We start from the raw sequence: 25317 nt of genomic DNA on the forward strand, positions 1-25317 counted from the left end.
GATACCCCACGTCCAAGGGCAGAGAATCCCCAGGTAGGTGCTGAAGTGGTGGCTGAGTGCCATTGTATTGACTTAGAGGAGATATACCATGTCCAAGGGCAAAGGAGAAGCCCCAGTAAGATGGTAGGAGGGGCGAAATCTCATTTAGAATCAACCCCATTCCCACCAGAGATGCTTAGAGGGCTGAAACATACCTTATGTGCACCAGGTCCCAGAAACCCCACAGAGAATGAGACAGAGCTGTGTTTGAGTGTCTCCTGTGTAGGTACAGGTCAGCAGTGGACTGCCACAGGGGCAGAGGTTCTGGGTGAAGTAGACCTGGATATGGCATAAGACTTCTTGGAGGAGGTCTCCATTAACCCCAGCATAGGACTGCCAAAACTTACACAGGACTGGGGAAAAAGACTTTTGGGGTGTACAGACAAAACCACGTGTGCACCAGGACCCAGGAGAAAGAAGTAGTGACCCCACAAGACACTGACCCAGACTTGCCCATGAGTGTCCAGGAGGCTCCAGTAGAGGCGGTGTGGCATGCTGCAGAGTTGGGGGCACTGAGTGTAGCATACATCCATGGGACCTTTTGAAGGAGTCGCCATTATCTTCATTACCCCCACCATAGTTTGGCCTCAGGTAAATAACAAACAGGGAACATAGCCCCTCCCATCAACAGAAAATTGTGTTAAAGTTCTACTGAACATGGCCCCACCTATCAGAACAAGACCCAGTTTCTCCTCAGTCAGTCTCTCCCATCAGGAAGCTTCCATAAGCCTCTTATCCTTCTGCATCAGAGGGCAGACACACTGAAAATCATAATCACAGAAAACTAACCAATCTGATCACATGGAACACAGCCTTGTCTAACTCAATGAAACTATAAGCCATGTGCATGTCATGGTGCAGAGTTCTGAAAAACTGTGGTCCCCTGAAGAAGGGAATGGCAAACCACTTCAGTATTCTTGCTTTGAAAACCCCATGAACAGTATGAAAAGGCAAAAAGATAGGACATTGAAAGATGAACTTCCCAGGTCAGTAGGTGCCCAATATGCTACTAGACATCGGTGGAGAAATAACTCCAGAAAGAATGAAGAGACAGAACCAAAGCAAAAACATCACCAAGCTGTGGATGTGACTGGTGATGGAAATAAAGTCTGATGCTGTAAAGAGCAATATTGCATAGGAACTTGGAATGTTAGTTCCATGAATCAAGGCTGTGTTCTTTGCCTGGAAAAGTTCCTTTAGCAATTGTTATAAAGCTGGTTTGGTGGTGCTAAACTCTCAGCTTTCGCTTGTTTATAAAGCTTTTGATTTCTCTGTTGAATCTGAATAAGAGTATTGCTGGTTAGAGTATTCTTGGTTGAAAGTTTTTCTTTCACCTCTTTAAATATATCCTGCCACTCCCTTCTGGCTTGCAAAGTTTTTGCTGAAAAGTCAGCTGAAACCTTATGGGGTTTCTCTTGTATGTTGTTTGTTGCTGTTTTCTTGTTGCTTTTAATTTTTCCTTTGTATTTAATTTTTATTAATTTAATTAATATATATCTCAGCATATTCCTCCTGGGTTTATCTTTTATGGGACTCTCTGCACAGACTCTCTGCACTTCTCAGACTTGAATGATTTTTTTTTTTTTTCCTTTCCTATGTTAGTAAAGTTTTCAAAATGATGTCATCAAATATTTTCTCAAGCCCTTTCCTTTTGTCTTCTTCTTCTGGGGCCCTTATAATTCAAATGTTGGGGTGTTTACTGTTGTCCCAAAAGTCTCTGGGATTATTCTCATTTATTTTCTTTCTTTCTTTCTTTTCTTTTCTTTTTTTTTTTTTTCTGTTCCACAGCAGAGATTTCCACCACTATGTCTTCTGGGTCACTTGAGGAGGGCATGACAACTCAACCCAGTATTCTTGCCTGGAGAATTTCATGGACAGAGGAGCCTGGCAGTCCATGGAGGCTACAGTCCATGGGGTTGCAAAAAGTTGGTCATGGGGGTGTCAATATGCAGTTTCTATAGCTGCAAGGAAAGTTGGTAGATTTTCTTCTTTAGTTGCATGGCCCCTGGATTCAACTGTGGTTTTAACCTCACCTCTGCATGTTGGCCACCCATAGGTGTCTGCTCCTGAAGCGCCCTAGAGCACTCGGGTCTGCCCAAATGAGGACAGGGTGAGGAGGTGGCACAGTTGCTGGAGTCACAGGAGCCCTGGCAGGGACAGGTACACAGGGGGTCAGCAGCCTCAAAAGACTAGGCCCTGGTGGTGACACAGAATGAGAGATCTGACCCTGGTGGGAGCCTTTCCTAGCTCCTAGCCACTGTCACAAGGTGGGCAGCTCCAGCAGGGGGCCCTCCTAATGGCTGACAGCAGGTGTGTGAGGACTAGGTCTGGTAAAGCCCTTTCCTTGTGCCTGGGGTGGGGAAGGGGCCAGAAAGAAGAGAGAGGCAGCAGTGGTGGCTCTATCCCTGTGCATCACTCAACTAAGGCACCTTGCTTCTATGGCAGCTTGAGTTTCCTCCATGAGCATCTCCTGTTGCATATTTCCTCACCCCAATCCCCTCAGGCTTTCTCCTCACAGCCAGTAGCAGTCCTCTCCCTTGGTTTGCTCATGATCCAGCACCCAGGCCCGGTGCACACAGGTAGACACGTGTTCCAGGCTGAAACACACAGGCCCAGGTCATCTGTGTAGGTCTCACTCTGTCCTTCCTGCCCCAAAATGGCCCTTTTGCTTTCTTCTGACAGCTCCAGGTGCTTTTCTTCTATCCCAACTGATTTCCCATTGGTGAGAGAATTTCCCTGGATGTGGGAATCTCTCTGCTCCTTCAGCTGCCCCCACCCCAGAGATGTGGGTCCTATCCTGCTTCCTCTCATCTTCTTTTTCCCTTCTTTTCTCCTACCTGGTTATGCAGGAATATTTCTTGTCCTTTCTGATGTTCGAGGTCTTCTGTTAATGTTCAACTGGTGCTCTGTGAAAATTGTTCTGTCTGTATTCTTGATGCATTTGTGGAGAGAGATGAAGTCTATATTTTCCTACTACTTCACCATCTTGCTTTTTCTAAGGGATTATTGATTTTACTCCTTATGCCCCTAGATCATCCACTTCTAGTTTTATAAATTAGGCCATTAACATTAATAGCTACAATGATTTTGCCTGATTTTTCCTCATTTTATTAATATAGTCAGCTCTTTTTCTGTTATATATTTATTTTCTAACTAGAATAGTAACATAACCATATATAACTTTTGTTTCCTGGGTCACATCATCATGAATGTAAAATAGAGTTATTTTAAGCAATCATCAAATAGTATTTCTATAACTCTGGGCTCATTTGTTTTAAAAATAAGTCTAGTACCTGCTCTACTTCTCCCTTCTCAAGGGCCCAGTGCATCACAATTAGATTCGAGAGTCCTTAGGACATTTCGCAGATGCCATGTGAACCAGTCCTCTTGGCTTCTACTTGGTGCCTTTCATTTTCTTCCTCTTCTTGCTGTAGTAATGTCTCCTGTCCTTGTCTATGTCCCCCAAGAGCTATGGAATTCATTGCCATGGATTGAAGGCACCACTCATTACTTTACTTGTAACTATTGAAGGGTCTTGCTGCTAATGATATTCTTGGACATTTTTATGGTAAGACTGATCATATTAACTACCCTTGCCTGAGAGGGATATATGAACTGAGGATGCCATCTCTTACCTCAGGTTGCTGACACTGTTGGTCCTGAAAGTTCAAAGTAAGGAATAAACACTTAATGTGTCATGTATACTGTATAGTCAAGGTGAAACAGTTGTGTAATGTTGTGTGATGAGGTGAAACAGCTCATTACACTTTTCACTCTTTTTATTGTTTGGTATCCCTCTAGGACTCAAAAATATGAGTCCCTTTGAGTGAGCTGGGTCGGTGACTAATCCATCTGAGTGATATACACCTCTGCTATAACTGTAATCACTTTTTCTAATGGGGCTGACCTATTGTCTTTGAACTCATCTTGAGTTTGGTAACTTTTTTCTTTCCTGTGAGTGAGTTATTTTATCTTCCAAGATGTTCTTTGGTCCCTCTGATAGCTTGGTTCCTAGAACTGCTTTTCAACTGGTCCGCTAAGTACGTCCAAACATGTCAAAACCCTAAATGGAACAAAACTTGGGTATATACTGAGACCCCATGCAACTTTCTGTTTCTGGCAAAAATTTTGTAGTATATGCTACCATCTATATCTCAAGAATAAATTCTTGCAATGATGGTAAAATAATCAATTCTTTAATACTCTAAGCTTAGCTCACAGGCTCAGATTATCACATACTGTACAACACTGAACTCTATGATATCCTCTCCTGGTGCACGGGCACACACACACACACACACACACACACACACACACACAAAGATGATTGTATAAAACTGGGCTATAATGCAGATTCCAAATTACCTCTGATGTGAATTCATACTCTTTTTCAAGATTAGCATTTTCCTTTCTGCTCTGATGCCTTCCACCTTACAGAAGTAGGCCCCTGGCTAATTTATGCCTTCTGAAACTTGCTGAGACCTCTCTGGAGGAGCCACATGTTCATAAACCACTGTTCACCACTGTTCATTGGAAAACCTGTGGTTATAGGTAAGCAGATTCCCTTGTTTATAATGGCAATCACTCCAACCTAATTTTGTGGCTCACTCTACCTTAGCTTCTCTTGTTTCTCATGGAAATTAAACACAATCAACTGTGAATTTTTCCTAGGCAAAGGACAGATGTTTCATATTCTTGTCTTAGTTCCCAAGCACTGGACTCACAGATTGAAGAAAATTATCATTTCCTATTCACCTGTGGGCAACTGATCATATTTGTAGACTCCCCCTGTATTAGATGCACCCTGTTTTCTGCCAGCCCTTTTTATACAGATAGTGGCCTCAAACTTTAATCTCATTAGACAGAGTGTAAATATTCACCTGTCATCCATTTTATACTGGACAGGGAGGGACCAAAGTCTACAACAGTACTCATTATCATCTTGGAGTCCCTGGTACCACAATTCAGCATTGCTTTCACTGCTATCAGTCACACTAAGGTTTCATCTGGGAATTTCCTATTGTTTCTCACTTTATTTAGCTACATGATAGGTCAGTCTTAACCTAATTTCTGGTCTCAACACCCATTCCAAGTTAGACACTTGTGGACAGTCAGAATACCTGCTAAATATGCAAAAATTAACGGTAAAAAATATGGTGTTTTTCTTAGAGTCTTTCTAGCCAACTGCTAAGAATGACATGTCTGGCTCTTAACCATTTGTGCTTCACCACCACAACCCAACTCCTAGAATTTTCAGCAAAGTACTCAAATACTTTAGGTTGTGAATCTCCAGAGAGTCATGATGGGCTGGTTCCGAATTTTTGTGTGCCCATCACCTGGCTAATTTGCATAATAGCTTGTATAGAGAGAAGCATGTCTTCCATAAAATCTAAATAGCCATTATTAGAGCCTTTTAATTTTAGGCATCATGATTAAAAGAATCGGCTTCCAGGAGTCTATTTCCTACAAGTTCTGCTATCTGGTTTTAAAAACAAGACATCGTTCTTTTTTTTTTTTTTCCATTAACACTATGGCTTGCCATTATGGATTGTTTCCAGATAGACTATCAAATTTGGACATCTTTTCTAGTATACAGAAGTTTTATATTAGAAATATTGCCTTCAGTCACCATTGGTAACAACACAAAACAAAATTCAGTTCAAAATTAGTTCTAAGTTTTTTCTCTTTTGGTAACTACTACCGCTGCTGCTGCTAAGTCGCTTCAGTCGTGTCCGACTCTGTTCGAACCCACGGACTGCAGCCTACGAGGCTTCTCCATCCATGGGATTCTACAAGCAAGAACACTGGAGTGGGTTGCCATTTCCTTCTCTTAATAACCACAGTCCTTGCTAATGCCCTCACTAATATTCTCTGATATCCTCTGAGAAAAATTAAATGTGCAAAAAATCCCATGTGTTTCTATTTTTCTTGCAAATGCCAGTGCAAAACTGGGCATAATATCAATACCTGACTGACTACTTTCAAATTATATGATTCTTAAAGTAAATCTTCTTGCTGTTTTGTCACTCAGTCATGTCCGACTCTTTGAAACACTATGGCCTGCAGCACGCCAGACTTCGCTGCCCTTCACTATCTCCCAGAGCTTGCTCAAACTCATATCTATTGAGTCTGTGATGCCATCCAACCATCTCATCCTCTGTCATCTCCTCCTCCTGCCTTCAATCTTTCCCAGAATCAGGGTCTTTTCCAATCAGTCAGTTATTTGCATCAGGTGGCCAAAGTATTGGAGCTTCAGCTTCAGCATCAGTCCCTCCAATGAATATTCAGGATTTATTTCCATTAGGATTAACTAGTTTGATCAGAGAAGATATAATAATCTGAATGCAGAGTTCCAAAGAATAGCAAGAAGAGATAAGAAAGCCTTCCTCAGTGATCAATGCAAAGAAATAGAGGAAAACAAACAGAATGGGAAAGACTAGAGATCTCTTCAAGAAAATCAGAGATATCAAGGGAACATTTCATGCAAAGATGGGCTCGATAAAGGACAGAAATGGTATGGACCTAACAGAAGAAGAAGATATTAAGAAAACATGGCAGGAATACACAGAAGAACTGCATAAAAAATATCTTCCCAACCCAGATAATCACGATGGTGTGATCACTCACCTAGAGCCAAACATCCTGGAATGTGAAGTCAAGTGGGCCTTAGAAAGCATCACTACAAACAAAGCTAGTGGAGGTGATGGAATTCCAGTTGAGCTATTTCAAATCCTAAAAGATGATGTTGTCAAAGTGCTGCACTCAATATGCCAGCAAACTTGGAAAACTCAGCAGAGGCCAAAGGACTGGAAAAGGTCAGTTTTCATTCCAATCCCAAAGAAAGGCAATGCCAAAGAATGCTCAAACTACCGCACAATTGCACTCATCTCACATGGTAGTAAAGTAATACTCAAAATTCTCCAAGCCAGGCTTCATCAATACGTGAACCGTGAACTTCCTGATGTTCAAGCTGGTTTTAGAAAAGGCAGAGGAACCAGAGATCAAATTGCCAACATCAGCTGGATCATGGAAAAAGCAAGAAAGTTCCAGAAAAACATCTATTTCTGCTTTATTGACTATACCAAAGCCTTTGACTGTGTGGATCACAAGAAACTGTGGAAAATTCTTCAAGAGATGGGAATACCAGACCACCTGACCTGCCTCGTGAGAAATCTGTATGCAGTTCAGGAAGCAAGAGTTAGAACTGGACATGGAACAACAGACTGGTTCCAAATAGGACAAGGAGTACGTCAAGGCTGTATATTGTCACCCTGCTTATTTACCTTATATGCAGAGTACATCACGAGAAACGCTGGACTGGAAGAAACACAAGCTGGAATCAAGATTGCCAGGAGAAATATCAATAACCTCAGATATGCAGATGACACCACCCTTATGGCAGAAAGTGAAGAGGAGCTAAAAAGCCTCTTGATGAAAGTGAAAGAGGAGAGTGAAAGAGTTGGCTTAAAGCTCAACATTCGGAAAACGAAGATCATGACATTCAGTCCCATCACTTCATGGGAAATAGATGGTGAAACAGTGGAAACAGTGTCAGACTTTATTTTTCTGGGCTCCAAAATCACTGCAGATGGTGACTGTAGCCATGAAATTAAAACACGCTTACTCCTTGGAAGGAAAGTTATGACCAACCTAGGTAGCATATTCAAAAGCAGAGACATTATTTGCCGACAAAGGTCCGTCTAGTTGAGGCTATGGTTTTTCCTGTGGTCATGTATGGGTGTGAGAGTTGGACTGTGAAGAAGGCTGAGCACCGAAGAATTGATGCTTTTGAACTTTCATGTTGGAGAAGACTCTTGCGAGTCCATTGGACTGCAAGGAGTTCCAACCAGTCCATTCTGAAGGAGATCAGCTCTGGGATTTCTCTGCAGGGAATGATGCTGAAGCTGAAACTCCAGTACTTTGGCCACCTCATGCAAAGAGTTGACTCATTGGAAAAGACTCTGATGCTGGGAGGGATTGGGGGCAGGAGAAGGGGACGACAGAGGATGAGATGGCTGAATGGCATCACTGACCCGATGGACATGAGTTTGAGTGAACTCTGGGAGTTGGTGATGGACAGGGAGGCCTGGCGTGCTGCAATTCATGGGATCACAAAGAGTCGGACATGACTGAACTGAACTGAGTTTGATCTCCTGGCTGTCCAAAGGACTCTTAACGGTCTTCTCCAACACCACAGTTCAAAAGCATCAATCCTTCAGTGCTCACCCTTCTTTATGGTTCAAGACTCACATCCATGTGTGACTACTGGATAATCCATAGTTTTAACTATACAGACCTTTGTAGGTAAAGTAATGCCTCTGCTTTTTAAAACACTGTCCAGGAGTGTCATAGCTTTTCTTCCACAAAACAATTGTCTTTTTTAATTTCATGACTGCAGTCACCATCTGCATGATTTTAGAGCCCAAGAAAATTACGTCTGTCACTGTTTCCATTGTTTCCCCATCCATTTGCCATGAAGTGAGGGGACCAAATATCATGATCTTAATTTTTTTGAATGTTGAGTTTTATGCCACCTTTTTCACTCTCCTCTTCCACCTTCATCAATAGGATTTTTAGTTCCTCTTCCCTTTCTGCCATAAAGGTGGTGTCATCTGCATATCTGGGGTTATTGATATTTCTCCCAGCAATCTTGATTCTAGCTTGTGCTTTTTCCAAGCCAACATCTCACATGATGTACTCTGCATATAAGTTAAATAAGCAGGGTGACAATATACAGCCTTGATGTACTCCTTTCCCAATTTGGAATCAGTCCATTGTTCCATGTCTGATTCAAACTGTTGCTTCTTGATCTGCATACAGATTTCTCAGGAGGCAGGTCATGTGGTTTGGTATTCCCATCTCTTTAAGAATTTTCCAGTTTGTTGTGATCCACACAGTCAAAGGCTCTAGTGTAGTCAATGAAGCAGAATTAGATGCTTTTCTGAAATTCTCTTGCTTTTTCTGTGATCCAATGGATGTTGGTAATTTTATCTCTGTTTCCTCTGCCTTTTCGAAATCCAGCTTGAACATCTGGAAGTTCTTTTTTCAGGTACTGTTGAAGCCTAGCTTGAAGGATTTTGAGCATTATTTTGCTAGCATTTGAAATGAGTGAAATTGTGTGGCAGTTTGAACATTCTTTGACACTGTCCCTCTTTGGGATTGAATTGAAAACTGACCTTTTCCAGTCCTGTGGCCACTGCTGAGTTTTCCAAATTTGTTGACATATTGAATGCAGCACTTTAATAGCAACCTAGATATCCATCAGCAGATGAATGGATAAGATAGCTATGGTACATATACACAATGGAGTATTACTCAGCCATTAAAGATAATACATTTGAATCAGTTCTAGTAAGGTGGATGAAACTGGAGCCTATTATACAGAGTGAAGTAAGCCAGAAAGAAAAACACCAATACAGTATACTAACGCATATATATGGAATTTAGAAAGATGGTAACAATAACCCTGTATACGAGACAGCAAAAGAGACACTGATGTATAGAACAGTCTTTTGGACTCTGTGGGAGAGGGAGAGGGTGGGATGATTTGGGAGAATGTCATTGAAACATGTATAATATCATATATGAAAAGAGTCACCAGTCCAGGTTCGATGCACAATACTGGATGCTTGGGGCTGGTGCACTGGGGCGACCCAGAGGGATGGTATGGGGAGGGAGGAGGGTTCGGGATGGGGAACACATGTATATCTGTGGTGGATTCATTTTGATATATGGCAAAACCAATACGATATTGTAAAGTTAAAAAATAAAATAAAAAAATAAAATAGCACCACCTTCTGGTATTTTAAATAGTTCAGCTAGAATTTTATCAGCTCTACTAGTTTTGCTCATAGTGATGCTTCCTAAGGCCCACTTGACTTCACACTCTAAGATGTCTAGCTCTAGATGAGTGATCACTCCATGGTGCTTTTCTGGGTCATTAAGACCGTTTTGGATTTGAAGTAGCTCAACTGGAAGCCATGAAATTAAAAGACACTTGCTTCTTGGCAGAAAAGCTGTGAGCAACCTAGACAGCATATTAAAAAGCAGAGACATTGCTGACAAATGTATGCCTAGTCAAAGTTATTTTTTTTTTTCAGTAGCATGTATAGATGTGAGAGTTGGACTATAAAAAAATCTGAGCACCAAAGAATTAATGCTTTTGAACTGTGGTGTTGGAGAAAGCCCTTGAGAGTCCCTTGGATTTCAAGAAGATCCAACAAGTCAATCCTAAAGGAAATCAGTCCTGAATATTCACTGGAAGGGCTGATGCTGAAGCTGAAACTCCAATATTCTGGCCACCTGATTCAAAGAACTGACTCATGGGAAAAGAACCCAATGCTGGGAAAGATTGAAGGTGGGAGGAGAAGGGGATGACAGAGGATTAGATGGTTGGATGGTATCACTGACTCGATAGACATGAGTTTGAGTAAGCTCCAGGAGTTGGTGTTGGATAGGAAATCCTGGCATGCTACAGTCCATGGGGTTGCAAAGAGTCGGATATGACTGAGTGAACTGAACTGAAGACCTTTTATTATAGGCCTTCTTTGTATTATTGCCACCTCTTCTTAATATCTTCTGCTTCTGTTAGGTCCTTATCATTTCTGTCCTTTATTATGCCCATCTTTGCATGAAATATTCCCTTGGTATCTCTAGTTTTCATGAAGAGATCTCTAGTCTTTTCCATTCTGTTGTTTTCCTCTGTTTCTTTGCATTGGTCATTTAGGAAGGCTTCTTATTTCTCCTTGCTATTCTTTGGAAGTCTGCAGTCAGACGGATATATCTTTCCTTTTCTCCTTTGCCTTTCAGTTTTCTTCTTAGTAAATCTAGTCACCCTAAAAGAATAGTTTTCAGTCTGCAGATCATAACCCATTAAATAGTGAAATCAAGTCATCCAGTTATGAGCAACTTTTTTTTTTATAATATGAAGTAGAACAGGAGGGAGTAAAAAGAAAAATAAAACAATATGTGTCACTTAGAAAAATAATTCTAGTGTGAAACTTTTATTATATATGTTGCATATGTATGCATATACGGTTGTGGATATAGCCATTAAATCTATTTCAGGTCACAGAAAGGACTTTTATTTGAAGAGGCCTTTTCTCTTTCTCTTAGCTCATCATCCTCTGTATCTATCCACTACCCCATAAATTGAGTCAGAAAATATTTATGTAGGACCCTGTTGCTGGAAAGATTGAGAGCAGTAGGAGAAAGGGACAACAGAGGATGAGATGGTTGGATGGCATCATCAGCTAAGTGGACATGAGTTTGAGAAAACTCCAGGAGATAGTGAAAGATAGGGCAGTCAGGCACACTGCAGTCCACGGGGTTGCAAAGATTTGGACATGACTGAGCAACTGAACAACAACAACAAGGACAACATAGCTGACAGGGACTATAGATACTCTCTGGAGGCAAGAACAAGTTTTCAGACATGTTTGCGAAAACAGACTACCAGGTACTCTGGGAATTCCAAAAAGGCCTAATGGGGGATAAACAGTTTCCATTTCCCTTAAGTTGAGTATATGAGATGGCGTGTCTTGTTTTGCAAATCTTGTAAGCATAGATTTAAACCTTTAGATTTTAATTTAGGAAAACCACTGTGTATTTACAGCCAGTAACATCTAATCTGAAAGTGTCATTGAATCCCTTCTTGAAAATAAGCAAGAGATTGGAAACAATGAAGATCAAGGAATTATATGGTATCTTAGATATTAGTGCCACCAATGATTCAAGAATGACCATTTGGAATCTTGTTGCTCATGAAGCTGGACTAAGGGCAGGAATATATGAGCCCTTGCCTGAAATTATCTGAGATTCTTCTTTTCATGGGTCCCTCTTGAATAGAATTATCATAGAATTAATACCTGTGCTTCTCTGGTATCTCAGATGGGCTTCTCCTGCAATGCAGGAGACCCGGCTTCGATCCCTGGGTTGGGAAGATCCTCTGGAGAAGGACATGGCAACACACCCCAGTATTCTTGCCTGGAGAATTCCCATGGACAGAGGAGCCTGACAGGTTACATACAGTCCATGGGGTTGCAAAGAATCGGAAATGACTGAGCATCTAAGTGCAGAGATTTTTTTCAAATTTATTCTATAGTGGCTTGATTCTTTAAATAGCCAGTGTCTATGTTCTTCCAGTACCTGATAAAGGCAGTGCTGTCATTTAGGATCACAATATTTCTTTTTAGTTCATGCAATCGACTTCCTTTCCGTTAGGTGCTGAGAGGTGTCGGAAACTCGCTTTTCTCTGAAGTAGTCTTTTAAACTGATAAAGATATTTCCCTTTATTAATTATTGAAATTCTATGATTTATGTTTCACAAATATAACAGAGTAATTTACTGGCTTCCCAACAAGCCATATTGTAATCTTGTATTTAGTTATAGTAATTGTGTGATAACCCATGCAGATTCAAAATATTTCTCAGATCATCAATCTCTGGTAAAGCAATTCTCCTAGATCAATGGCTATCAATTGGGGGAAAATTTTGTCACTCAGGGGACATTTAGCAATGTCTGAAGAAATTTTGGGTTGTTAAAATTGTGGGGACGGTGTTACTGCTGTCTAATAAATAGAGGCCAGGGGTTCCAGTAAGCATACACAGGGAAGAGCTCTCTGATTTACCCACCCAGCATAGAATTATTTGGCCCAAGGTGTCAGTAGTGCTGATACTAATGTTAAGAAATCCTGTACTGACCCTAATATTTGATCTAACATTTCCTGTGTCATTCAAAGCTACAATGATCTATTCCTTTTACATACACTTTCATTCACATGGAGACTATACTATCTAATCCTGATCTTCCTTCTCAACCTCTTATTCTATGTCTCAGTGCTTGAATAGATCTCAAACTCAAAATTAACTAAAGTCTTAAACTTGAAATTATCTAGGATAATAGGCAGAAGGAAGAGGAATTGAGAGTTGTTTATTTTTCTATTTCTCTCTAATTCTGGTGAGCTGGTGCATGTAAGATAAGTAAGGAGAATTTTCTTAAGGATGTACCATCAGTCTGCTGCTGAAAATAACATGCTGTAATGTATTAAAGACTAAAATTGGACTCAATCAATGTCATGTGCACCACTGCAGGATTGATTCAACTCATTTCAATAGCTTATATGGGGGAAAAATAATGAGTGCAAGTTTAAATATAATGAGTTTCAGATGTCTGTGGGTCAATGAAGCAGAGATGTCAAGTTGGAAGAGATTAGAAATAGAAATGTGGGCATCATCAGCTTACAGACGGTAACTGAAGTCACAGGAGTAGATGATAACAGCTAAAGAAAAAATATACATTTAAAAGAGAAAGTAGTCTGTAACTGAATTCTTAGGTAAATCCAACATTCAGTGTTAGATAAATTCAGAGACAGTGATCTTTCCAATCTATCAGGCTGCTTCCCAGAGAGAAGGGTAGTCGCATTTAATTATTCAATAAATGTCTATCAGTTCAGTTCAGTTCAGTCGCTCAGTCAAGTCCGACTCTTTGCAACCCCATGAAATGCAGCACGCCAGGCCTTCTTGTCCATCACCAATGCCCAGAGTTCACCCAAATTCTTTTCCATTGAGTCAGTGATGCCATCCAGCCATTTCATCCACTGTCGTCCCCTTCTCCTCCTGCCCCCAATCTTTCCTAGCATCAGAGTCTTTTCCAATGAGTCAACTTTTCGCATGAGGTTGCCAAAGTATTGGAGTTTTAGTTTTAGCATCATTCCTTCAAAAGAACACCCAGGATTGATCTCTTTTAGAATGGACTGTTTGGATCTCCTTGCAGTCCAAGGGACTCTCAAGAGCCTTCTTCAATACCACACTTCAAAAGCATTAATTCTTTGGCACCCAGCTTTCTTCAGAGTCCAACTCTTACATGACCACAGGAAAAACCATAGCCTTGACTATACGGACCTTTGTTGGCAAAGTAATGTCTCTGCTTTTGAATACGCTATATAGGTTGGTCATAACTTTCCTTCCAAGGAGTAAGCATCTTTTAATTTCATGGCTACAGTCACCATCTGCAGGGAATTTGGAGTCCAAAAAAAATAAAGTCTGACACTGTTTCCACTGTTTCACCATCTATTTCCCATGAAGTGATGAGACCAGATGCCATGATCTTAGTTTTGTAAATGTTGAGTTTTAAGCCAACTTTTTCACTCTTCTCTTTCACTTTCATCAAGAGGCTTTTGAGTTCCTCTTCACTTTCTGCCATAAGGGTGGTGTCATCTGCATATCTGAGGTTATTGATATTTCTCCCAGCAATCTTGATTCCAGCTTGTGCTTCTACCAACCCAGCATTTCTCATGATGTACTCTGCATAAAAGCTAAATAATTAAGCAGGGTGACAATATACAGCCTTGATGCACTCCTTTTCCTATTTGGAAACCAGTCTGTTGTTCCATGTCCAGTTCTAACTGTTGCTTCCTGACCTGCATATAGGTTTCTCAAGAGGCAGATCAGGTGGTCTGGTATTCCCATCTCTTTCGGAATTTTCCACAGTTTATTGTGTTCCAGAGTCAAAGGATTTGGCATAGGCAATAAAGCAGAAATAGATGTTTTTCTGGAAATCTCTTGCTTTTTCCATGATCCAGCGAATGTTGGCAATTTGATCTTTGGTTCCTCTGCCTTTTCTAAAACAAGCTTGAACATCTGGAAGTTCACGGTTGACGTATTGCTGAAGCCTGGCTTGGAGAATTTTGAGCATTACTTTACTAGCGTGTGAGATGAGTGCAATTGTGCAGTAGTTTGAGCATTCTTTGGCATTGCCTTTCTTTGGGATTGGAATGAAAACTGACCTTTTCCAGTCCTGTGGCCACTGCTGAGTTTTCCAAATTTGCTGGCATATTGAGTGCAGCACTTTCACAGCATCATCTTTCAGGATTTGAAATAGCTCCACTGGAATTCCATCACCTTCACTAGCTTTGTTCGTAGTGATGCTTTCTAAGGTCCACTTGACTTCACATTCCAGAATGTCTGGCTCTAGGTGAGTGATCACACCATCGTGATTATCTGGGTCATGAAGATCTTTTTTGTATAGTTCTTCTGTGTATTCTTGCCACCTCTTCTTAATATTTTCTGCTTCTGTTAGATCCATACCATTTCTGTCCCGTATTGAGCCCATCTTTGCATGAAATGTTCCCATGGATCTCTAAAATTCTTGAAGAGATCTCTAGTCCTTCCCATTCTGTTGATTTCCTCTTTCTTTGCATTGATTGCGGAGGAATGCTTTCTTATCTCTCCCTGCTATCTTTTGTAACTCTGTATTCAGATGCTTGTATCTTTCCTCTTTTCCTTTGCTTTTCACTTCTCTTCTTTTCACAGCTATTTGTAAGGCCTCCCCAGACAGCCATTTTGCTTTTTTGCATTACTTTCCCATGGGGATGTTGGTCCCTGTATCCTGTACAATGTCATGAACCTCAGTCCATAGTTCATCAGGTACTCTATCAGATCTTGTCCCTTAAAATATATTTCTCACTTCCACTGTATAATCATAAGGAATTTGATTTAGGTCATACCTGAATGGTATAGTGGTTTTCCCTACTTTCTTCAATGTAAGTCTGAATTTGGCAATAAGGAGTTCATGATCTGAACCACAGTCAGCTCCTGGTCTGGTTTTGTTTTTTTGTTTTGTTTTGTTTTGTTTTGACTGTATAGAGCTTCTCCATCTTTGGCTGCAAAGAATATAATCAATCTGATTTTGGTCTTGACCATCTGGTGATGTCCATGTATAGAGTCTTCTCTTGTGTTGCTGAAAGAGGGTGTTTGTTATGACCAGCGTGTTCTCTTGGCAAAACTCTATTAGCCTTTGCCCTGCTCCATTCTGTATTCCAAGGCCAAAGTTGCCTGTTACTCCAGGTTTTTCTTGACTTCCTACTTCTTCATTCCATTCCCCTGTAATGAAAATGACATCTTTTTTGGGTGTTAGTTCTAAAAGGTCTTGTAGGTCTTCATAGAACCGTTTAACTTCAGCTTCTTCAGCGTTACTGTTTGGGGCATAGTCTTGGATTACTGTGATATTGAATGGTTTGCCTTCAAAATGAACAGAGATCATTCTGTCATTTTTGAGATTGCATCCAAGTACTGCACTTCAGATTCTTTTGTTGACCACTATGGCTACTCCATTTCTTCTAAGGGATTCCTGCTCATAGTAGTAGATATAATGGTCATTTGAGTTAAATTCACCCATTCCAGTCCATTTTAGTTCACTGAATCATAGAATGTCGACATTCACTCTTGCCATCTCTTGTTGGACCACTTCCAATTTGCCTTGATTCATGGACCTGACATTCCAGGTACCTATGCAATATTGCTCTTTACAGCATCGGACCTTGCTTCTCTCACCAGTCACATCCACAGCTGGGTATTGTTTTTGCTTTGGCTCCATCCCTTCATTCTTTCTGGAGTTATTTCTCCACTGATCTCCAGCAGCATATTGGGCACCTACTGACCTGGGGAGTTCCTCTTTCAGTATCCTATCATTTTGCCTTTTCATACTGTTCATGGGGTTTTCAAGGCAAGAATACTGAAGTGATTTGCCATTCCCTTCTCCAGTGGACCACATTCTGTCAGACCTCTCCACCATGATGCGCCCATTTGGGTGGCTCCACACAGCATGGCGTAGTTTCATTGATTTAGGCAAGGCTGTTGTCCGTGTGATTAGATTGACTAGTTTTCTGTGATTATGGTTTGTGTGTCTGCCCTCTGATGCCTCTCACAACACCTACCATCTTACTTGGGTTTCTCTTACCTTGGACCTGGGGTGTCTCTTCACAGCTGCTCTAGCAAAGTGTAGCCACTGCTCCTTATATTAAGCACCTATTATATGCCAGGAGCTAATGAAAACACTTGGATACATCAATTAAAAAAAGTGAAAAAACTCCATACCTTAAAGGAGCTTATTGTATAATGTCTCTTTTTAATGAAACAAGGATTCTGAACATCTCTCCTTCTTTAAAACCTTTGTTTATCTGAGAACTTCAATCACCACTTCTAGTATTAAGAGGAAATCTAGATTCCCCCCAGTCTCTCCCTTTCCCTACTCCAGCATCTTTGCTCAGTGTTTCATGTGACTTTAGTTTTCCTACAAATGTGTTGTTTGCTTTGAACAGTGAAATAAATAACAGAGTGATCTGGAAATTATAGAGACATCAACCTTGCACAAAAGGAAGGAGAAAGAATGTCACATTAAAAAGAATGAGACACATTCATAATGAAATAAATAACATTATAGAACCAGGTTAAGATAAATGGACAAAGAAATCTCAGTTCCTCGATTGACAAAATATAACAAATATGGGACAACACAGCTACACAGTATTGGGAGTAAGGGTGAAGTAATGGGCCCTGTTTGAAAATGCCAGGGAAGAGAAATCAACTCAAACAATTGTCTTTCTGTTTCAGTGTCTTTGCTCTTGTTATCTTGGACTGAGTTTGACTCCCATCAGGCAACATATTGATATGAGTCAGACCATATAATAAATTCACTGAACTAAAATTTGATGATAAAATGTTATAACTTTTGAAATAACCCTGTTATCATAGGGGGAGAGGACCCACTGATAGAGCCCAGCAACACTTAATGACGGGTTTTCTGCTTCACTTTAAAATAGCATTCGTTGTATGGAAACACTATCTGTAGCTCTGAAATTTTATACCAGCCAAAGGGCAATTTTTAAACACATATGAATCTTTTAAACAAATATGAATCTTCAGAGCCTTATGTGGCAACCCAAGGACACTTGTAAACTAATTTCAGTTCCTAATAGTTTCCTTTGCCAGCCAGAATGTCCCTGACTTCTAAGAAATGGAAACCTGTCTCAGATCTCACAGGGATATTAGGGTACAAATAATCGAATCTCAAAAGGAGAACTTATAAGAATCTTTAGGGGTCAGAGACTTTTTAAAACTACACATCCCTTCTTCTTGCCTCTTGTATATTATGATACATACTTCCTACTGCTGCTGCTGCATCACTTCAGTCGTGTTCGACTCTGTGCGACCCCATAGATGGCAGCCCACCAGGCTACCCTGCCCCTGGGATTCTCCAGGCAAGAACACTGGAGTGGGTTGCCATTTCCTTCTCCAATACTTCCTACACTTACATCTAAAAGTCACTGCTTTGATGGGACATCATTACTTATAAGAAAGGGATTCATCTCTCAGGTGTGTTAGGAGTGTAGAAAGATTGAAGAAGTGTAACTTGTTTGATATATTTAATACAGTCCACAAATATATCATATATCTCTGCTGCTGCTGCTCAGTCACTTCAGTCATGTCCAACTCTATGCGACCCCATAAATGGCAGCCCACCAGGCTCCCCGGTCCCTGGATTCTCCAGGCAAGAACACTGGAGTGGGTTGCCATTTCCTTCTCCAATGCATGAAGTGAAAAGTGAAAAGTGAAGTCGCTCGGTCGTGTCTGACTCTTAGCGACCCCGTGGACTGCAGCCCACGAGGCTCCTCCATCCATGGGATTTTCCAGGCAAGAGTACCAGAGTGGGGTGCCATTGTCTTCTCCGAAATATATCTCTAACAAACTCCTAATCCAAGTAGTAATTAGTTTTTCATAGCTTTACTATTTCCAGACTAAAATTTTTAAAACACATTTCAAAAGTCTAGAGATGAAGTTGCTTAGACACAACTTTCTGGTAGAACATTCTACCTGCCTGGCTAGAACCAGTTTAAGGAATAAAGAGTACTGGCTATTGATTGGTTCTGTTCCAGTCCTGTTGCTGTGTAACACACCACCCAATTTAATGATATGCAACAACTTATGTATTATGCACACAGATTCTGTTAGTTAGGAATTTGGAAAAGATACATCAAGGATGGGTTGTCTTTTCTCCATAGTGTCTGAGGCCTCAGCTGAGAAAAGTCAAAGGCTGAGGGCTAACACCATCTGAAGCCTCACCCGCTTCCATGCTTGGCAATTGACACTAACTGTGTGCTCTGATCTCACGTGGGGTTGCCTGCCAGAATGAGCGACCTTTCCGTATATTGGCTTAGGTTTCATCACTACACAGTGGTTGGGTTCCACGAGCAAGTGTCCCAAGTTGAAGCTCTATCACCTTTAATATTCTAGCCTTGCAAGTGACAAGTCACATAGCATCACTTATGCTACACTTACAAGCCTGCTCAGGTTGAATGGGAGGAAACATAGACCCTCAGCTTTTGGTGGAAGAAATGCCAAAGTCACATTTTAAGAAGAGCCTGTAGTATTGAAACAGGAAGGAAGGGGGCAGGGCATAACCTTTGAAAAAAACCAAGGACACAACATAAACTGATTAGAATAAAATAGGTCCAAGATGGCAGAGAAGTTGACTTCGACTAGACCTAGATCTTCAGTATAAGCTCATTGTAACACATCAGCAAACTAAATGACAAACCCAGAAGCACCAAGACAGTTCCAAGGCCAATCATCAAAGACCAAAATGTGGGCAGTAGCCCAAATCCTGGAAATTTCCATCCCTTTCCCAAAATGGTTGAAATAATCTTCCTACTCATTAGCCTATGAAATTACCCAGTGCATAAAAGCTAATCACACCACATTTCTAGCCCACATGTTCCCTCTGTGATGGCTCACACTTTATCTGTGGAGTGTGTTCCTCTCTAAATAAAATCCACTTCTTACCTATCACTTTGTATCTCAGTGAATTCTTTCTGTTATGAGGCATCAAGAATCTGAACTTCATTAGGTCCTGAAATCAGATCTGTGATCTCAGTTTAAGGACCATGAGTTTTGGCTGGGTTTGAGTTCCAGCCATATAGGTTTGAGTCCCAAACTGGGTTTTGGCTGGGTTCAAGTCCCAGCCATGTGGGTTCAAGTCTCAGACAGGGCTTTGGCCAGGTTTGAGTCATGGCCTTGTGAGTTCAAGTCCCAATCTGAAACAGTTTCAGTATGTGCCATATTGAGTCAATTTTGGAAAATAAAACCTGCCACAATTTGCCCACTGGTTATAGCAAATAACATCTTTCCCACATGCAAAATACACAATCCTCTCCTTCAAATCTAATCCCATTATGACAGAAATTTAACTATAAGATTTTGTTTTTGAAATCGGGTCCAAGTATAGGCGAAGATCCTCAGATTTTGTTTTTTGGGGAGGTATAGTTCCTTGAGTATCTCTTGAAATGAAAATATGCATACTAAATTTACAAGTTATAAACTGCACAAACACAACATAAAATTGTAGGGCAAGCCTAGTGTAATCATAATAGACACTCTGAAGGAAATGAAAGAAGGGAGAAATGAAAAGAATGTAGTAATCACCAGTCCTTAGCAACTCTGAAATCTGTATGTGAACATGTTGCCAGTTCCTTCTTTTGTCATACTGCTTGGAAGTTTCTCTCTATCACTTCTCATTCTACCCTCTGGTTGCTTAGTTCAATCCTCTGAGCTATCTTTCCTTGTTTCATTAAAAAAAAAAAAAAAAAAAAAAACTCATGTCTGCAGTCGAGTAGCTTTCTCAGCCTGTTTCCTTATGGAGTCCAAAAGACTTTGTTTTGTACTGCGGCTGTGACGGGCTCGCTAAAGCACGGCCGAGAGGAGCTACCCCAGGTCCGAGGTCAGGGGCAGAAGCCGGGAGGACCCCATGCCCGAAGGACAGCGGCCAAGAGGAGTTACCCCACGTCCAAGGTCAGGGGCAGTGGCCGAGAGTGCCAGACTGTGACTGTGCAGGAACAGCCGAAAGGAGCTACCCCACTTTCTAGGTCAGGGGGGTGGAGAAGAGGAGTTACCCCGCGTCCGAAGTCAGGGGCGGTGGCTGGGAGGAGATACCCCACCCGCCTAAGCCCGAAGCCAGGGGCAGTGGCTGGAAGGACCAAACCCACACCATGGCTGCACGGGCACAGGAGGGCCTAGAGGAGCTACCCCACGTTGAAGGTCAGGAAGGGCAGCAGTGAGGAGATACCCCTCATCCAAGGTAAGGAGCATTGGCTGCGCTTTGCTGGAGCAGCCGTGAAGAGATACCCCATGCCCAAGGTAAGAGAAACCCAAGTAAGACAGTAGGTGTTGCAAGAGGGCATCAAAGGGCAGACACACTGAAACCATACTCAAAGAAAACTAGACAGTCTAATCACACTAGGACCACAGCCTTCTCTAACTCAATGAAATTAAGCCATGCCTGTGGGGCAACCCAAGATGGGCAGGTCATGGTGGAGAGATCTGACAGAATGTGGTCCACTGGAGAAGGGAATGGCAAACCACTTCAGTATTCTTGCCTTGAGAACTCCATGAACAGTATGAGAAGGCAAAATGATAGGATACTGAAAGACAAACTCCCCAGGTAAGTAGGTGCCCAATATGCTACTGGAGATCAGTGGAGAAATAACTCCAGAAAGAATGAAGGGATGGGGCCAAAGCAAAATGAATACCCAGCTGTGGATGTGACTGGTGAGAGAAGCAAGGTCCGATGCTGTAAAGAGCAATATTGCATAGGTACCTGGAATGTCAGGTCCATGAATCAAGGCAAATTGGAAGTGGTCCAACAAGAGATGGCAAGAGTGAATGTCGAAATTCTAGGAATCAGCGAACTGAAATGGACTGGAATGGGTGAATTTAACTCAGATGACCATTATATCTACTACTGCAGGCAGGAATCCCTCAGAAGAAATGGAGTGGCCATCATGGTCAACAAAAGAATCTGAAATGCAGTACTTGGATGCAATCTCAAAAACGACAGAATGATATCTGTTTGTTTCCAAGGCAAACCATTCAATATCACAGTAATCCAAGTCTATGCCCCAACCAGTAACACTGAAGAAGCTGAAGTTGAATGATTCTATGAAGACCTACAAGAACTTTTAGAACTAACATCCAAAAAAGATGTCCTTTTCATTATAGGGGAATGGAATGAAAAAGTAGGAAGTCAAGAAACACCTGAAGTAACAGGCAAATTTGGCCTTGGAATACAGAATAAAGCAGGGCAAAGACTAATAGAGTTTTGCCAAGAAAATGCACTGGTCATAACAAACACCCTCTTCCAACAACACAAGAGAAGACTCTATACATGGACATCACCAGATGGTCAAGACCAAAATCAGATTGATTATATTCGTTGCAGCCAAAGATGGAGAAGCTCTATACAGTCAGCAAAAACAAGACCAGGAGCTGACTGTGGCTCAGACCATGAACTCCTTATTGCCAAATTCAGACTTAAATTGAAGAAAGTAGGGAAAACCACTAGACCATTCAGGTATGACCTAAATCAAATCCCTTATGATTATACAGTGGAAGTGAGAAATAGATTTAAGGGTATAGATCTGATAGATAGAGTGCCTGATGAACTATGGACTGAGATTCATGACATTGTACAGGAGACAGGGATCAAGACCATCCCCATGGAAAAGAAATGCAAAAAAGAAAAATGGCTGTCTCAGGAGGCCTTACAAATAGCTGTGAAAAGAAGAGAAGCAAAAAGCAAAGGAGAAAAGGAAAGATATAAACATCTGAATGCCGAGTTCTAAAGAATAGCAAGAATAGATAAGAAAGCCTTCCTCAGCGATCAATGCAAAGAAATAGAGGAAAACAACAGAATGGGAAAGACTAGAGATCTCTTCAAGAAAATTAGAGATACCAAGGGAACACTTCATGCAAAGATGGGCTTGATATAGGACAGAAATGGTATGGACATAACAGAAGCAGAAGATATTAAGAAGAGGTGGCAGGAATACACAGAAGAACTGTACAAAAAAGATCTTCATGACCCAGAGAATCACGATGGTGTGATCACTGACCTAGAGCCAGACATCCTGGAATGTGAAGTCAAGTGGACCTTAGAAAGCATCACTACAAACAAAGCTAGTGGAGGTGATAGAATTCCAGTAGGGCTATTCCAAATCCTGAAAGATGATGCTGTGAAAGTGCTGCACTCAATATGCCAGCAAATTTGGAAAACTCAGCAGTGGCCACAGGACTGGAAAAGGTCAGTTTTCATTCCAATCCCAAAGAAAGGCAATGCCAAAGAATGCTCAAACTACTGCACAATTGCACTCATCTCACATGCTAGTAAGGTAATGCTCAAAATTATCCAAGCCAGGCTTCAGCAATACATGAACTGTGAACTTCCTGATGTTAAAGCTGGTTTTAGAAAAGGCAGAGGAACCAGAGATCAAATTGCCAACATCCGCTGGATCATAGAAAAAGCAAGAGAGTTCTAGAAAAACATCTATTTCTGCTTTATTGACTATGCCAAAGCCTTTGACTGTGTGGATCACAATAAACTGGAAAATTCTTCAAGAAATGGGAATACCAGACCACCTGACCTGCCTCTTGAGAAATTTGTATGCAGGTCAGGAAGCAACAGTTAGAACTGGACATGGAACAACAGACTGGTTTCCAAATAGGAAAAGGAGTGCATCAAGGCAGTATATTGTCACCCTGCTTATTTAACTTATATGCAGAGTACATCATGAGAATTGCTGGACTGGAAGAAACACGAGCTGGAATCAAGATTGCCAGGAGAAATATCAATAACCTCAGATATTCAGATGACACCACCCTTATGGCAGAAAGTGAAGAGGAACTCAAAAGCCTCTTGATAAGGTGAAAGTGGAGAGTGAAAAAGTTGGCTTAAAGCTCAACATTCAGAAAATGAAGATCATGGCATCCGGTCCCACCACTTCATGGGAAATAGTTGGGGAAACAGTGGAAACAGTGTCAGACTTTCATTTTTGGGGCTCCAAAATCACTGCAGATTGTGACTGCAGCCATGAAATTAAAGACACTTACTCCTTGGAAGGAAAGTTATGACCAACCAGATAGCATATTCAAAAGCAGAGACATTACTTTGCCAATAAAGGTCTGTCTAGTCAAGGCTATGGTTTTTCCTGTGGTCATGTATGGATGTGGGGGTTGGACTGTGAAGAAGGCTGAGTGCTGAAGAACTGATGCTTTTGAACTGTGGTGTTGGAGAAGACTCTTGAGAGTCCCTTGGACTGCAAGGAGATCCAACCAGTCCATTCTGAAGGAGATCAGCCCTGGGATTTCTTTGGAAGGAATGATGCTAAAGTTGAAACTCCAGTACTTTGGCCACCTCATGCGAAGTGTTGACTCTTTGGAAAATACTCTGATGCTTGGAGGGATTGGGGGTAGGAGGAGAAGGGGACGACAGAGGATGAGATGGCTGGATGGCATCACTGACTCGATGGACATGAGTCTGAGTGAACTCCGGGAGTTGGTGATGGACAGGGAGGCCTGGCGTGCTGCGATTCATGGGGTCACAAAGAGTCGGACACGACTGAGTGACTGATCTGATCTGATCCCTTTCAATCCAAGTTGATAAAATTCATTGAAAATCTGTGGGCTTTTTGTGTACTAATTTATAATCCACTCCATTAGACAAAAGCCATAACTAAAAGAGATTTCTCCAACTTTGACTCTTTCTAAAACTGCTATGAGATAACTACCTTAAAATTCTTAGATGTCATATTGTTCAGCAAAAAGGATCTGTAAGGCATGACCTTAATATCCTTAGAATGCCTTTGTCTGGAAGATTCTAGGAAGAACCGCCTTACATCTTTTTGAGGTTTTAACAACAGTTAACACTCTCAATCTTGGCCTAAAGCCTTTTTCTAATTTGAGAACCACTGGAGAAGCTCAGGGGGGTGGGGGTGGGGGACAGTATTGTTCTCAAATTCACTGTCTTGTATTCTTTATAATAAAAGTTAATTATTTAGCTCACATCTTTCCTTCCACATGTTTTATATTCAGGGAAAAAGGCAGAAGGCACTTTGAACATTTTGCCTGTATAACTCTATATATGGATAGATCATCAAGTTTATTAGGTATTCAATATATTTCCTATTTTCCATGTTACCTTAGAAGAGCATTACTGACTTTATGCTAATATCAATACATAAGAAGAGCTCCTTTTATATCAACTTATGCTTTATATGTTTACCAATAAGCCCCTTAGGGCCCTTTATGATTTTTCTACCACTCTCTCCAAGAAATTTGTATCTTCCATTTGCTACTTTGTCCTAAAGCCAATGCCACATGTTTTTGTTTATTTTTTGTTACAGCAGCACTCCACTTTCAGGTGTCAACTTTTATTATATTAATAGTTAACTCTTGCTGGGGCTTCCCTGGTGGCTCAGCTGGTAAACAATCCGCCTGTAATGCGGGAGACCTGGGTTCAATTCCTGGGTTGGGAAGATCCCTTGGAGAAGGTAACAGCTACCCACACCAGTATTCTGGCCTGTAGAATTTCTCAACCTTGGAGACACAAAACAACATTTTATTATTCTCACTGACTCCTAGGGATTTGGGATTTGGAAAGGACAGAACAAT

Source organism: Bubalus kerabau, chromosome X, assembly GCF_029407905.1.
Source record: "Bubalus kerabau isolate K-KA32 ecotype Philippines breed swamp buffalo chromosome X, PCC_UOA_SB_1v2, whole genome shotgun sequence".
Lineage (NCBI taxonomy): Eukaryota > Metazoa > Chordata > Mammalia > Artiodactyla > Bovidae > Bubalus > Bubalus kerabau.